The 13,504-nt window shown below is 40.1% G+C and overlaps 1 protein-coding gene across 4 annotated transcripts in view; it reads left to right on the top strand.

Annotated features, from left to right (window-relative positions):
* Positions 1-13,504, top strand: part of TENM2 (teneurin transmembrane protein 2) — a 1,595,068-nt gene that overhangs the window by 877,895 nt on the left and 703,669 nt on the right. For all 4 annotated transcript variants that reach the window (XM_066977122.1, XM_066977125.1, XM_066977123.1 and 1 more), the window contains exon 9: positions 4,302-4,352. The gene's annotated coding sequence lies outside the window, so the exon portion shown is untranslated. The remainder of the gene's footprint in view (positions 1-4,301; positions 4,353-13,504) is intronic.

Here is a 13,504-nt window from a genome sequence, read left to right as displayed (position 1 = left end):
TCCCACACTCTTCTAGGTGTGAAATACGAGTGGCTGAAAATATCGCATATTAGCTGTGTTCTCCTGTGCTGCACCACCACTAAGCTCAGCACAGGTAGATCTGTCCCAAGGAAGAGTCTTGCTCTGTACTTCCCTCTTCAGCACCAGACAGAAATTTAGAAAAAAAAAAAAAAACACAGATCATGTAGAAATTAAAGCAGAAATGTATATGTCTAAAATAGTTGTACTGTTAAATATAGCAGTAAGTCCAAAATCAGGTTCTAATTGATCAGAGAATTGATCAGTAACTGCTTGCTGCAGTCATGTCAAATGCAAACTAAGGTGGCAATGGCTAAAATTTGCTAATTTGAGCACTTCAAAAGTTTAGTAGAAACTTGAAATAGGCTTGGGAGCTATAGTTCCTGTCTCAGTTGATGCATGCCTATATTACTAATCATAATGGCAAGTATATTTCTTCATATTTGCCAAGACTAGACCCAGAAAAGTGCTCAACAGTGAGAGAATGATTTCCATTCTAACTCACACATATTATCCTTTTCTCATTTTAAGAAAATTTGGAAAGTGAAATTTCTCACTCGTTAAGAGACCATGCTGGTGGGACTTAAAAAATCTGTGCTGATCATGATGGTAACATACTGTACAAAACACAGAAAAATGCCTTGCCAATAGCTTCACTAGCAAAAGGGGATTTGCTTCACTTATGAAGTTTCAGACCTAAGACACTACTAATCTCCTCTTAAAGAAAGAGAAAGAAAAGACAGGGAACAAGAAGAGAAGAGATCCTGTTGGAAATATAACTTGGATTTCTTCAAACAACATGGAGGGTTAAGATGGTGGGAGAAGAAAGAAGTTTTACAGGAACTGTTTACTTATTAACCAAGGCACATAACCTGACTCGTGTACTCTGGAAATGGATCAGACGTGCTGGCAAAGGAGCAAGGATCATATAGAAACTTAATATGATTTGCCATTTTAAAATGGGATTCTGTCTCATAACTGTTGAGAAGTTCTCATTGATTGCTGCCATAAAGGAAAGGAATGGCCACTCCCCAGGAAGCATAAATTAACAGTAATATGCAGAAAATATTGGAATTCGTGTTGGGTGCCAACAAGTAAGAGTAACAAAAAAGCATGACCGCATGAATAAGAACTTCTTATTGCTTTTTAAATAACACTTTCAGAGCAATTTGGAACTGAGCTAGTGTACTGACAAATGGTTGCTGGAAACAGAATTGTTAAGGTTTTGTTTTGTTGTTTAAGCACATTTGAATTTTAAGAATAGAATGTATATATGAAGAGGAGAATAATTCAAGAATATATACAGAAAAAGGGAAAAGAAAAAAAGGTAACTAGGGTGAAAGAGAAAAAAAGTCATGAGCATTAGACTGAGAATGATTTTTTTTTTAGCATTTACCATTTCTCCTAGGAACTTACCATTATTTCCAGCTGGTGTTTTTATTAAAGACTCTGCAGAATGCAAAACATTTAGAAAACTTGCAATGTATTTTCCCACTGTTTGTTCCTCCTAATTTAGTTGTTCAGTCATAAACATAAAAGGATGCAAAAAATTTCCTCATACTTTAGATATAGACAAAAATTAGTGATCGGAAAAAAAATTTAATAGAATTTCTATCCTCCACTCTCATTTCTAGAGGATCAGTAAAATAAAAGCAAATAAAAGAGTCCAGTGGCTATTATAATTGGTAATAAAAAAACTTTTGTGACTCTCTGTGACTTATTCAGTGACTGTCAATGTCAGGAACATTTTTCTCAGACCAGTGTATCCACAATCAGCAGTTGATGTTTTTAGAAGGAAAGATTATACAGTTGGCAGATTAGGCAAAACACAAATGTAGACATTCCTGATGTGGCTTGACAGATGCTTTTATAGCTTCAAAAGTCAAATTTAGGATGAGCTTCACATCACACACCTTGTTGTGGGGCATGCTCAGGGACCCCAGCTTGTCTGCATTCAGTAATTTTGGAAACTTTTTCCTCTGATACATTTTCATGTCATGTTTTTGAATATAATTTCTCATGAATGAAATAGATGGGAATCCCATATGTGATGGATGTTATCCACCCTTTTGGATAACCCATTTTATCCTTCCCCCTTTGTTATCTTACATACTTGCAAATTAGTTGTAATACCGCTGTGTCTGCAGTCCATTCTGTTGTCACTGGAATAGATGCTTTGCTTGGGTGTAAAATATTCTAGAAGTTATTTACATCACTTTGGAGTGGGCCCATCCCATACTGGAAAAGGAAGGCATTTTATAAATAACAATAGGAAATTTAATTGTCATTTGAATATACATTTAAATAAAAACGTTTGAAATTACACTTTGTTACCTACAAATAATTCCTCAGCAATTAATGTTGCAGTTAAGCTGTGTGCCACCAACCTTTTTCAGAGAAGATTCTCCTCAGCAATTAATGTTGAAGTTAAGCTGTATGTCACCATCCTTTTTTCAGAGATTCTCATTCTTCTAGAAAGAATATGTATTAATTTTTAAAGTCATATTTACAAGTAACCTACATAAGACCTGCTGATGTCTTGAATTTTCATAAAGCATCCCCTTATGAATTACAGATTCATAAGATGTCTCAGTAATTGTAGCTTGGGTATTTGAATGCATCATGGCTACTTCTGGTGCAATGCATTCTCCATTATAAATAAGATTCTGCTTATAAGGCCTGTCTCCCAGGTCGCTGAATTCCAACATCAATGACTGCAGTAAACAAGATATTGTCTCCATTTGAAAGACATTCAGCTTGGAAACAAAATGGATGATACAAGCCTGCTTGTTTTGTTTGTTTTGTGCTTGTTTTTTTAACTCTGACAAAATTTATTTTGGCTCATTCTTCACCCACTCCTAATGTACTTTAATATTTTAATTTCCTAAAAATACTGAATTTCAGAAAATTCAGAGTTATTAGTGGAATGCGATGAGAAGAAGCCTCTATTTGAATACATAACTGAATGTATATTGCTTGAACAGTAGCCCTAAGATGAGTGTAATAGCCAGAAATGACTTGTGCTGTTACAGTTCATAAAGTCTTGGTCATCTGATGCGAAGACCTTAACCACGAGCTTAATACAAGTGGGATCTAAATTATTTCACATTACTAGGTCCTTAAATGCAGTTTAAAGAAGCATTTGCTTCTTTAACTGTTTTATAACCTGTATCAGAAATGAATAACCACATTCTTACATGTTCAGTTTCTGCATAGTATTTCACTCTGTATATTTGAATGTGGTTTATATCCATAGTAAATGAACTGTTTGTCATTTATATTTCTTTTGAAGAGTTAAGTGCAATTTGAGACTCAATCTGAAATAAGGTGAGGAAGACGCATTGTATGCATTGTATGAACACAGTTACTTCAGTTGCATATTGTCATCTGCTTGCATGCAAGTTAATTTGCAAGAGTACTTTATTGACAATTGGGCTGCATAAGGCAGATGTACATATGCTATGTGTATGTAATGAAAAAAATGAAAGTATTAATTCCAGTTCTTAGAGCACTGAATGTGCAACTCTTCTGATTTGGATGGCCCAGTTTTTCACACACACAGACTCATCAGAAACCTTAGGAATCCCAGATGTTTATCTTTAAGAAAAGGACAGTTTCAAAATTTCAGGTTGTTAAAATATTAAGGGGTTTGAGGAGGTGAGGTTGATTGTCTTTCTGAGAGCCAGCAGAACTATTCACTGTCTCTATATTTCATTTCCAGACTCCCTTTCTTAAGATGAAGTATCATCTGTTAATAAAAAATGTCATTCATCTAAAAAAGAAGGAAATCTAGAAAAGAAGGAAGGTGGTCAAATATCCAGCTATTATATAATAGCTAGAGAGAAAGGATCAAATTCCGAGTTCCAGGATTTTTGTTAGATTTAATAATGTCTTCTTTATTTAAGTGCATATACAATAAACAGTACATCAAATTTAATATATACATGCAACTGGTGATCTGATAAAAACTTTAGACCTTATGCCAATTTTTATACATTATTCTCCCTTTTATAATTATAGTGATATTCTCCATTGTGAGAGAAACACAATAGGAACTCTTATATTATTAAAAAAAAAAAAAAAGTCAAATTTGTAGAACAATTATTCACTGTAGTTGCCTGTAATCTTCCAGAATCTTTCTTCTTTGTGTGTGGATACTTTCTTATAGATACATTAATAAAGACTAATTCTAAACAAAATAAGAAGAGAAAATTGGAAGCCTTCTCAATGCATTTTGTTCCCCACAGCAGGAATTACAAAATAATTTTGTTTATTTTTTCCAGTTCTTTGCTGTTGCCCAGCCAACACCTGAGGGATCACAAACGAACCTGGGAGTAAGTAATTAAAATTCAAAGCTTTAACATTCAGATACTTTTTACACTTTCTTTTGCTTCTAACTAGCATTTTTTTTTCCAGACAAGCTTTTAATTAACAGGTGAGTTTAATTGATATGTGAGTTGTTTTTATTTTTTTTAAATGGAAAGGATATCAGTGAGAAGTAAGGGAGGAATTTTTCATTCTCACGTTTTGAGCTTATTTGTACATTGATGTTTCTGTTGAATCAATTTTCTTTAATGAATAAATAAAATGGAATTTCTAAATATTGGATAGAGCAGAGGAAGAGTTAACCAGAATGTTGGCTAACTTTCCCAGTATCTTCTATCATAAAACTCCACCTCACTACTCCTGACAGATTAAACTGCTGTGTTTGTTAAGAAGAGTGATGGAAATTCTTAGGCACTGTAAGCAATCTGTTGTATTTAACTAAGCTTTTTATGATTTGATTAGGTTGAAACTAATTTCATCAAACTTTGCCATCTAAAATACAGGTGTCAAGTCAGAATTAGTCTTCTGGACTCATGTTTCAGTGAACAGAGTCACTAGAGTTGTAAAATCCACCATAAAGTGAGAAGAGTCACCTTCTGTAGGTGGCTAAGTGCCTGGCTTCCAAATGCCTTATCTTAGATAACATGAATTCCCTGGTGTTTAACATGAGCCTTACACTCTGCAGTTTGGAACTGCTGGTTTGTTTGTTCATTGTTTTGCCTGCCAGGGGTATAGAATTGCAAGGGTGGCTTGAGTTCTTGGGGGTTTTTTAAATGGTTGATTTCTGAAAGCAGACCAACATACTGTGAGATCAGATAATGTGCTATTTGTTTCGAAGTCAGGTATTTTAATAGCATAAGACGTGCTGTGCACTTGAGGTGTTTTATGAGTTAAAGAAGCAACTAGCCAAAAAGTTTCTTGTGATTAAGTCAGTAGTAGGACAGCACCCACATCTGTTCATGAAAAGATTTCTTTTTTGCACTGTCATTACTGCTCTAGCTGCATGCGAGTCTGACGGTGAGAGCTGGTGAGAAGACATTAGTTTTCTAAGATACTGAGTTCCATATTTTCATCTTGATGCTCCTCTTTTTGAGTATTTGTTGCCATATTTATTTCATTCAGTATACTTACATGTATAAGCAAATGATCTCTTCCTTGAGCAAGAGTGACCTAATTGGGCATTTAATACAAAATTGTCTTGTAACTGGATTGTGCAAGCTCCTACAAGAATATTTATAATTCTTGCATTCATATGAAGACAGTCTAGCTTTCCCTGGTAGCATTTGATCTGTCTTTGTGAAATATGATCTTTCAAGGAAGAAAAGCCCCACTCAGCAAGTGGGGCACAAGTGTGTTGGGGAGCAAGCTCTCTGGGCTGATTACCAGGGCTTTAAACTAGGTTTCACGGGGGAAGGGAGGGGAGCTAAAGAGAAGGGCTGGGGGAAGTTGTCACTGCTGTCACTGTTGAAGATAGTAGGGAAAAACCTCTGAGTTGTCCCATAGGATTGTCTGAGGGCTCCTCAGAGAAGGTAATGATCCTGATACCCCGTCCGTAATCTTCTTCTTGCATCGCTCCAGGGGTAACTGCGCCTGCTGCTTCCCTAAAATGCCTGTATACCAATGTGCGGAGCATGGGAAATAAACAGGATGAGCTCGAGATCTGCGTTCAGTCGCAGGGCCACGATCTCTTTGCAGTCACAGAGACGTGGTGGGACAGCTCGCATGACTGGAATGCTGTCATGGAAGGCTACGTCCTTTTTAGGAAAGAGGCTGGGGAAGCAAGGGGGTGGGTTGCCCTTTATGTGGGGGAGCAATTAGAGTGTACCCAGCTCCACCTGGGGGAGGGTGAAGGACAAGTGGAGAGCTTGTGGGTGAGAATTAAGGGGTGGGCTGGTGGGGAGGACACTGTTGTGGGGGTGTACTACAGGTCACCAGATCAGGAGGAGGAGGTTGATGAGGCCTTCTACAAGCAGCTGGTAGTAGCCTCACGATCCTGGGCACTGGTTCTCATGGGGGACTTCAATTATCCAGACATCTGTTGGGTAAGCAACTCGGCCAGGCACGCGCAGTCAAACGCTTCCTACAAGGCGTTGAAGACAATTTTCTGACGCAGGCAGTGGAGGAGCTGATGAGGCGGGGGGTGCATCTGGACCTTGTCCTTACCAACAGGGATGGGCATGTTAGGGACGTGAAGGTTGGGGGCAGCTTGGGATGCAGCGACCATGCGATGGTGGAGTTCAAGATGGAACTTGGTGGAAGAAGTAAGGCTAAAAGCAGGATTGCTACCCTGGACTTTCGGAGAGCCAACTTCGACCTCTTCCAGGACCTGCTTGGGGGTATCTCATGGGCTAGGTTGCTAGAAGGCAAGAGTGCTTGTGAGAGCTGGGCAACATTGAAACAGCACTTCTTCCAAGTTCAGGATCGGTGCATCCCTAAGAGTAGGAAATCAGGGAAGGGGGGCAGGAGACCTGTGTGGATGAGCAAGGAGCTCATCGACAAGATCAAAAGGAAGAGGAAGGTCTATGAAATGTGGAAAAAGGGCCTGTCCTCTTGGGAGGAGTATAGAAGTGTTGTCAGGGCCTGCAGGGACACGACGAGGAAGGCTAAAGCCCACCTAGAGATGAGGCTTGCAAAAGAGATAAAAGTTAATAAGAAGGATTTTTTTTAAGTACGTAAACTGTAAAAGGAAGATTAGGGGTAATGTGGGTCCCTTGCTGAACGATGGGGGTGTCCGGATAACGGGAGACACTGAGAAGGCAGAGATACTGAATGCTTTCTTTGCTTCAGTCTTTGCTTCAAGGACTCCTCCCCCAGGACTCCTCAATCCTGGCAGGAGGAGAAAGGGGCTGGGAAATGGAGGGATCCCCCGTGATTGATGAGAGAGTGGTTCGGGAGTGTGTGAGTGGGCTCAACCCACACAAATCCATGGGTCCCGATGGGATGCATCCACGTGTGCTAAGGGAGTTGGCAGAGGTAATAGCCGAACCACTCTCTATCATCTTTGAAAGGTCCTGGAGAACAGGAGAGGTGCCTGAAGTTTGGAGGATAGCCAGTGTCACTCCAGTCTTTAAGAAGGGCAAGGAGGATCTGGGAAACTACAGACCGGTCAGTCTCACCTCTGTCCCTGGAAAGGTGTTGGAACAGCTTGTTCTGGATGTCATCTCCAAGCAACTGGAAGAGAAGAATGTTATGAGGAGTAGTCAGCACGGATTCACCAAGGGGAAGTCGTGCTCGACCAACCTCGTTGCCTTCTATGATGGCATCACCAGCTGGGTAGATGGGGGGAGAGCAGTGGATGTCATCTACCTTGACTTTAGCAAGGCTTTCGATACTGTCTCCCATGACATCCTGATAGCAAAGCTGAGAAAGTGTGGGATAGAGGAGTGGACAGTTAGGTGGGTTGAGAACTGGCTGACTGGCCGTGCTCAGAGGGTGGTGATCGGTGGCGCAGAGTCCGGCTGGAGACCTGTGACTAGCGGCGTTCCCCAGGGGTCGGTGCTGGGTCCGGTCTTGTTCAATGTCTTCATCGACGACCTTGATGAGGGAATAGTGTCTGCCCTCAGCAAGTACGCCAATGACACAAAGCTGTCATCGAGGAGTGGCTGACACGCCAGAAGGCTTCAGCCTGGAGAAAAGAAGACTGAGAGAGGATCTCATCAATGTTTATAAATACCTGACGTGTGGGAGACAGAGGAATATGGCCAACCTCTATTCAGTGGTTTGTGGGGACAGGACAAGGGGTAATGAAATCTCATTGATGAGATCCCCTCTCAGTCTTCTTTTCTCCAGGCTGAACAGACCCAGGTCTCTCAGCCTTTCTTCATAGGGAAGATGCTTCAGGCCCCGTATCATCTTTGTGGCCCTCTGCTGGACTCTTTCCAGAAGATCCCTGTCTTTTTTTTTGTACCGGGGAGCCCAGAACTGGACACAGTACTCCAGGTGAGGCCTGACCAGGGCGGAGTAGAGGGGAGGATCACATCCCTTGACCTGCTGGCCACGCTCCTTTTAATGCATGCCAGGATCCCATTGGCCCCCTTGGCCACGAGGGCACACTGCTGGCTCATGGTCAACCTGTCATCCACCAGGACCCCCAGGTCCTTCTCTTCAGAGCTCCTCTCCAGCAGGTCGTCCCCCAGCCTGTACTGATACGTCCGGTTGTTCCTTCCCAGGTGCAGAACTCTACACTTGCTCTTGTTAAACCTCATTTGGTTTCTTCCTACCCATCTCTCCAGCCAGTCCAGCTCTCGCTGAATGGCTGCACAGCCTTCTGGAACACATTTTAGGAAAAATGCCAAGCTATTTTTCTAAGGGCATAAGTGTCCAGTACAATCTTATCCCCCCTTTCTGCACTGGCACTGGAAATTAATAGTCTTTCCCATGGGCTTTCTTTGATGGAAACAGAAGACTGTGTGTTAATCAGTAGAGAGCAACATTTCATACACAGCCCACTTAAGCTCTTCTGATAGCACATTATTCTGCTTATATGGTAGAGTTTGTGTAGATGGCACTTGGTGTAGGGTTTTGTTTTTGTTGTTGTTGTTTTGTTGTTGTTGTTGTTTTTAATGTAGATTTGTATCTGTTGATTGCTTTGGGTTGGCAAAAGAGAGAATGATGTTAATATCCATTTAAGAGCTCTGAAACGTGGCTTTAAGATTGTGCCTTTCTGTCTTGTTTACTTTCTCTTCTTTGGTGTCAATTAAGTTTATTTTTCCTGTTGAACCTGTGTAGCAGGTTGCTGATATTTTCTTTTGTTCTTTTATTTTTTTTCTTTTTTTAAAGAAGAGTAAAGTGGGAGGAAAATGGCTGCACAATATAATGTGCTGATGCAATTTAACTCCACTTCTCAACATATGAAAACTTGCCTGCTTCAGGAGAAAGAAAAAAAAAAAAAAGCTCAATTAAGCTCAGTTAGTCCCTCATTTCCATTGTATCCCATACTCCAAATGTATCCTCTTGTCAAGTGGGCTTGCCTTTATAACCCCGCAATCTGTCATGACAGTGTTAGAAGAGAGGAAGATCTAGCTACAGAAGTATATTCTTTTCAATTGCTAGTGCCTGAAACATCTTCCATCTTTTTAATTTGCCACATTTATTTATTTTATTAGAATTAGGTATGAGCAATGACCTCTACAAGAACACTGTAATGCATAATTAGTGTTATATTTGAGTACATAAACTTAAAAAATGTGAGGTTCAGATAGGAACTTGGTAACTCAACTACCCAACTAATTACCAAAACGTTTGTCTCCATGCACTGACCGGCTATGGATATGGAACATCTCTCTTTCTTCTTCTAAAACAGATGGTGATTTCAGCGTAGTGTAAGGTCACCAAATTCAAGCTGTTATGAACCAAAAACCAATTCCAAAGTTTTGCAGCTCTCACAGAGGTAGCTTTGCCAAGCAGCCCACTCTGTTATAATTTGGAGGAAAACGGTGTACTAGGCACACCAGTGGCAGAATGTCACCGAGCATCCGGGAGGCTGATCTAAGTTACTCTTTGGGACTGATCCAAGGATCAGAGAGTAAAGGCTTAAAGCCACCTCTAACTTCCCAGGAGCTGAATTGGGCATCATGATACTAACCCAAAGAGCTGGCTCAAAGCTTTATGAAATTGTAGAATATGTGAAAGCAAGCTGTGAAGACTTAATCCAGATAATATCACAGTGGGATAACAATGAGCTGGGGCAGCAACTGGGAGATTTGGCAGGGGATACGTCTGCAAAATGGCCAGCATTTCGTTCTTCAGAGTTATTATTTCTTTGTTAAAATAAAAGATAGGTTGTTAAGAACAAGTATTTTCAAAGTATTTCACCATATATACTGAACAGTGAGCATTGCTGTACACTGAAAAACAAATTAATGAATCAAACATTGCAGCACTATCCACAGGGGCTCGTTTAAAAGCAAATGCATGACAGAGCTGGAAACCAGCTTAAATGCAAATGAACCAATGTGATGAAATCTGTAATGTTTGATTCATTAATTTGTCTCTCATCGTACAGCAGTGATCATTGTTTAGTGTGTGCTACTAATGAAAGACCCTAAAAGACAGGGATTTCCAACTTTCCAGATGAGGTTTACTTTAACAGAGATGTTGACGTGAAGCCTTTTATGCTCATGTGAGAACTTCGTAGCATCTGTAGTAATCGGTTTCATTAAAAAAGTAATCTTTAGTATATATTTTAGTTTTCTTGTGATGTAGGCTAGCAGATGGAAAGAAGGAGAGCCAGCATCATATGATCTGCTAGCTTTCCAAGGGCCACCAGCAGCTAATATGTTATAGTTAAAAGGAGAAAAACACTTGAAAAAATAAAATCTTGGCTATGTGCTGAAGTAGATAAAGCACCCCCCATGCCCCTTACCTTTAGACACGGTTACTTTCCAGAAGATTTTAATCCACTGTAAAAGCAAGACTGAATGCCCAAAGGGTGAGGTGTGTGGGGGTCAACTTTATTGTTTTCCTTCTATAGAAGTTAAGCTATTAAATGTCAGTTTTGATAGATACTCTGGTAACATATATTCAGTCTTGTGTACTAGTGACATCAGTGTTTATTTGTCAGCTCCTTACCTCAGCCTGGCATTGTGTTTCTGTTCACAGTCATTCATGTGACTGTAAGATTTGAGAAGACAGGACAGAAAGGGATTATCAGATTAAATGGCTGCAGTAGAGCAGATTATAAAATGTAGCAATCTGGGCTCCAATTATGAAGAAAATTTTACCTGAGTCAGTCTCAACGCTTACAGCCACAAATATAGACATTTTTAGAGGCTTGTTTTTATTAGGATTCATCAATATGATGATGGGTTTGATTAGGAAGGGTCACTTCTGAGAGATGAGTCGCACTAGCTTCAAAGTGTACCAGAAAACAAGAAAAACAGAAGTCTTTTGTAGCTTAGCAGCAGCACATAATAAAGAATTGGCTCAGTTAGGGTTCACATTTTTGAGATTCTTCTTCCAAATCCAAACAACATGCACTAGACCAATCTGTCTATTTATTCCCATTCTGTATCTACAATGGGATGACATTTAGGCAAATACAGTGCTAAGTGCCTTGCAGGTACCTCTAGGTATTGAAATCTACAATTAACCACAAAGCAAGTGCACTCTTGATTCAGACATCTTATTTTTTATCATATCAACCTGAAACTGTGATTCATTTACTGGATTTTTGTTTTGTTTTTGGCTGGGATAGAGGAATGGTGGCTGATACAATGCTGTGGTTTGGGTTTAAGATGAGAGTCATGCTGATAACACACCGATGTTTCAGTTGTTGCCGAGCTATGCAAGGACATTGCAGCTCCTCGTGCTGCCTTGTCAGTGAGGAGGCTGCGGGTGAACCAGGAGTGGGGAGGGGACAGGACCAGGACAGCTAACCCAGGCTGGCCTCGGGGATATCCCATGTGGTGCCGTGCTGGCAGTAACGGCTCGGGGGGTGGCCACTGCTCAGGGTCTGTCTGGGTGTCAGTCTGTGGACATTGAGCAATTGCATTGTGCATCACTCACTTTGTACATATTTATTCTACATATTTATTGTTTTTATTATCTTCTCCTTTTCTGTCCTATTAAACTATTTTTTATCTCAACCCACAAATTTTATCTTTTTACAGTTCTCTACCCCATCCCACAGGTGGCAGGGGGGTGAGTGACCAGCTGCGTGGTGCTCAGCTGCCTGCCAGGTTAAACCACAATGGTTCTGAAGCAATTTTTTTTACAGGACAGTTTCTGTTCTCTTGTCGTTTTTTTGAGATTGCAAGCTACGTTATCAAATATTGTCTGCTACAATACAGCTAGCTCTTGAAGTCAACTGCAGACAGTTGTAATGTCATTAGTAATTGCATATAAAGGATCTTTTCCATGGAAATGACCAGCTCAAATCAAATCTTTGCCTGGCCTTGCTGTAAAGATAGCTTGCTTTTCATGCCATACTATGTATGTACTGAACAAAAACAATACACGCATTTTCAATGGCTACCAAAATTGTTGAAAAAGGGACTCGAGTAAGTGTTTAGAAGTGTATGCATCATTACCAGGATTTTCTTCAAAAGTTTCTGCAGCATGCTGTTCTTGATGGGTAGCTCAGGAGAGAGGTCCTTAGATACGGAGTAAGCTGTGAGGATGCAATTCTGGAAGAAAACAAACAACCAGCCAACCAAACCCAGCTGCAAAGATAATAGAAGGTAAATTCCATAGAAATTTCGTTTCTGTTTTCATCCAGCATTGAACACGTGTTAGACTTGGATATTTTACTTAAATCACTTTTCCGGGTCTAGGTTCTGTGTGGCAGCCACTTAGTTTATAGGCTTCCCAGCACAATTTAGATTCATTTCAGCCTACCATCCTATCTTCCTGTAGATGAGTGATGTTACATATTTTCTCTGGATTCAAATTAATATATATACATATGAGGAAAATAGCTAATTTCTAGTCCATTAATATCTAGTTCTGTTCTGCTAAAGCCAGTGACAAAAGATCCTGCTTGAGTCAGTGATTCAGAACCAATACTAAAGAATGCTGCAGTGTATTGTGTATGAAGTCATAGTGTAACCTGACTTTTCTTTTTATCTAGTTAAAAATATTCTTTGTGGATGTTTCTGAATTTAGCAAACCAGTATTTCTTGTAACATCAGTGTTTTCTATGCTAGGACTGGTATGACATTTAATTACCTACTTGATGTCCCTATTTTGAATGCCAATGTCTCCTGTTCTCTGTGACTGGAAATACAATGTCGAGTGAGCTTTCCACCCAGGGCACAATGATTTGTGTGGTTTCTTTCTGGAACAGCAGTTGTGCTTTCTATGGGTAGGCATGGGAGCAGCATGATAAAGAGCTGGGCTGTTGTGCCTTCCAGCCAAGAAGTAAACTACAGGTGTGGTGTTAGAGAAATATAGTGGGGTGAAACACAGGATGGAGGGTTGAAGAGGCAGGCATAGGAGAGGAAATGCAGAGCTGAGTAAAGGCATCTGACTGTTGTGGCATTGCAACATTCATTCTCTTTAATTACTAAGTTGATTCCACTGTGATGGCACCGAAGGGTTAACGTAGTACCAGGGACATAGAGTAAGTTGATCTTGTGCTTAGTATAATTTTTTCGGTATGTCTTTTTATTATTATTATTATTTTGTTATTCATTTGTGTCTATTAGATCTTTTCTAGTCT

This window comes from Anser cygnoides, chromosome 14 (assembly GCF_040182565.1).
Source record: "Anser cygnoides isolate HZ-2024a breed goose chromosome 14, Taihu_goose_T2T_genome, whole genome shotgun sequence".
Taxonomy (NCBI): Eukaryota; Metazoa; Chordata; class Aves; order Anseriformes; family Anatidae; genus Anser; species Anser cygnoides.
The sequence above is the reverse complement of the archived record's forward strand: the minus strand, read 5'-3'. Positions and strand labels throughout refer to the sequence as shown.